The sequence below is a fragment of the Tamandua tetradactyla genome, chromosome 7 (genome assembly GCF_023851605.1).
Source record: "Tamandua tetradactyla isolate mTamTet1 chromosome 7, mTamTet1.pri, whole genome shotgun sequence".
Lineage (NCBI taxonomy): Eukaryota > Metazoa > Chordata > Mammalia > Pilosa > Myrmecophagidae > Tamandua > Tamandua tetradactyla.
In genome coordinates, this window is record NC_135333.1 from 47,343,767 (window position 1) to 47,347,360 (window position 3,594).

A 3,594-nucleotide genomic window follows, 5' to 3' on the forward strand; every position below is an offset into this window, starting at 1 on the left:
ACAATGATTCCATTGAGCTGGAATCAAAGACTGCCACCTGGTCACTTTGGGCTACTCATGCCCCTGGATCAACAAGTCAACAAAGGGATTGCATTATTGTCTGGGGTGATTGACCCTGACTATCACCCCAGGGGGGAAATAGGACTGCAACTACACAATGGAGGTAAAGAAGAGTTTTCTTGGACTATAGGAGACCCCCTAGGGCATCTTTTAGTACTACCATACCCTGTGATTAAAATCAATGGAAAACTGCAAGAGCCCAATCCAGGCAAGACTACCAATGGGTCTGAAACTTCAGGAATGAAGGCTTGGGTCACCCCACCAGGCAAGGAACCACGGCCAGCTGAAGTGCTTGCTGAGGGTAAAGGATAACATGGAATGGGTAGTGGAAGAAGATAGTGATAAATATGAACTATAACCACGTGATCAGTTACAGAAATGAGGACTGTGATGCTTTTTTTGCTCCTGTTATACTATTTAAGTTGTAAGATATCAAGCTTAAGAATGAATATTACCCAAAGACTTGCACCCTATTCTGGAGAGAGTTAATGTGTTTCTAGTTATGTGCAGGACAGTTGAATTTTGTTAGGTGAAAGGAAAAGAATGTGTGTTTTAATGTTTTTTATTTAGAAATTAGGTATGGTTTAAGGTTATATATATAGCTGCCAAGTTGACAAGGTGTGGACTATCATGGTCAGGTTCATGTGTCAACATGGCCAAGTGGTGGTACCTGTTTGTCTGGTTGGGCAAGTGCTGGCCTGTCTGTTGCAATGAGGACATTTCATAGAATTAAATCATGATCACGTCAGCTGCATCCACAGCTGATTCCATTTGAATCAGCCAAGGGGAGTGTCTTCTCCAATGAGTGTTGTTCAATCTAATCACTGGGAGCCTTTTAAGAAGGATTCAGAAGAGACAGGCTCTCTTCCTTCCTGCTTCAGCTGGCGAACCTCTCCTGTGGAGTTCGTCCAGCCCCTCCATTGGAATCGTCAGCTTCACAGCCTACCATGCAGATTTTGGGCTCTGTGTTCCCACGGTCACAAGAGACATTTCTATAAATTTTATATTTGTAAGTGTTCCCTGCTGATTCTGTTTCTCTGGAGAACCCTAACTAATACAGCATCTAACACATTTTTCACTGGATCATCTTAATAACCATTTTAAACCATCTCCCCAGACATGGAACCTCTGAATAATCTTCCAGTCCTTCCTGCAATTGGTGAATTGCTAAAGTGATTTTGGGGAGTGTACTTTTTTTTCATCCATGGTAGAGTCCATGATTCGTAATCACTTCTCATCTGAAATAAAACACATTAACTGTTAGTTTTGCTTCCAAACTCTCTTCTTTACAAATACTTTAAAACGTTGTTAAAATTCATTTCTCTAACCTACATTTCCGACACCATTTCTTCCACTGATGCATCAGCAGTGGTTTCAAATTATTCACATTCGATTCTGAGACTGTTCATCAAATTATCCCTGATCATATTACCTCTTGATTTCATTTCATTCCATTTTCAGATCCTTTCTCTGTCAATTTTGCACTTTTTAGAAAGACATTTGGTTTCCTTTTCTCTCCTCTGACTTGCTGTCAGAGGCTCTTGCTCTCAACCAAAGATCCAAGAATCCTTCCTTTCATTGAAAATCATCTTTGAGCTTACCTCCTCCAGAAAACTTATACAACAATGGTACAAAGTCACATCTGTCCTATAAAACAAGACCATTTGCACATTTGGATTTCAGCCAGGCTGAAAACAAATGGCTATAAACTAACTGTCTTTTTCACAGAATATAAGCTCTCCCATGCTTGGCTTCATGCCTAGTCTGAGGTAATTGTATGTATGCATCTATATTGTGTTTGAAAATGTTCAAAATATGTTCTCTTGCACCACATCTTGTATAACCTGAATAGACACTGAACAACTGAATGATATGGGTAGGTATGTGATATTGTCCCATTAGCTCTAAAGGGTGAACTGACTTGCAAAATCACAGCTAGCTAGGGCTGAAACTTGACTGCCCCTTGACCTTCCTCCATGAAGTCCAATGCTGTCTTTCTGTCTACCTCAGCTGCCCCTGTGGGATAAGTACGGAAATGTCCACCAAGATAGTGTGCCTTACTGCATTTATTATTTAATTTTCTGAGAATGGCTTACCAACCACGGGAGAAGTGAGGGTCAATACATTCTTCAAGTTTTCTTTCTCTAGAGCCCTTTATAATGATTTTTACTTGAAAATACTTATTGACTACTAAGGCTAATGTTAAGTTATTCCCAAGTATTACTATAACAAATTATGACAAACTCAGTCACTTAAAACAAAAGAAATTTATTATCTAAGAGTTCTGGAGACTAGACGTCCAAACATAAGGTATGGACAGGGCCATGCTCCTTCTGAAATTTCTAGGGGAGACTCCTTCCTTGCCTTCCCCAGCTTCTGGTGGCTGTGAGTGATTGGTAGCTTGGGCTGCATCTCTCCAATCTCTGCCTGTCTTCACCTGCCCTTTTCCCTGTGTCTCTGTGTTCCTGTCTCATCATTATAAAGACACCTGTGAATAGATTTAGGTCACACCCAAGTAATCCAGGATGATCTCATCTTGAGATCCTTAAATTAATTACATTGGAAAAGACTTTTTTCACCAACTACAGTTATATCCACAGGTTCTTGCAGTTAAGACACAAACATATCTTTTTGGAGCAACCATTCAACTCATTACAGATGTGGACTAGAGAAATCTATGACATGGTTGTGACTCCAAAGAGATTATAATGGGATTGTGAAGGTAAAACATTGTTAGGAGAAAATTTTTGCATGTAATAAAAGAAGGCACTAATGATCACTTGCTCTGGGCTATCTTTTCAAAGACGTTTATATAGTAAATAGAGACAGCGACTCTCACTGGAGCAATGAGTAGTCATACTTACTTCTCATTATAAATGATTTGGTTTCCTGAGCTTCTTGTAATATACTCCCATTGCAATGCAGCTATCCTTCTATGCCCTCTGTTTCACTACTGTAGGACCGGGAGTCAGGGAAAACTGACTCAAATATGCTGATGTACATACTGCTTGCTGTGCTGTGAGTAATAAAAACTTTTGACCCAGGAGTTTCATGCTCTCTGCTGAAAATAAAACTGTTCCAAGCTAGCTTGCAATTTGCATAAAGTCTAAGACTTTTGATAATCTTTGACACATACATATTGCATTTAACTATTATCAGTTTGAAATAAAAATCTGTATGCTGAGTCACAGAACTTATTCTCCCATCCTGGAGCTATTTCTTTAATGTCCACTCATACAGCTCTCAGAGAATTATATATGTGACCCTTTAGAACAGCAGCAGTAGTACAATTTCCTAAACGAGCTACAATACAATTCATTCAATTCAGTCAACTAAATTTTATTATGAGCCTGTTATAAAACACTGAATATGACAAGGCAAGGGGGAAGGGAGTTGGGGTAAAAAAGAAATGGAATCAATGAGGGGAAACAGGATCCCATTAGGACAACTGAGACCCATGCGGATTAACTAGAACCACTGTGAAATAACCAAGAAACATTAGGATCGACTGGGCCCATAAGGACTGACTAGGAC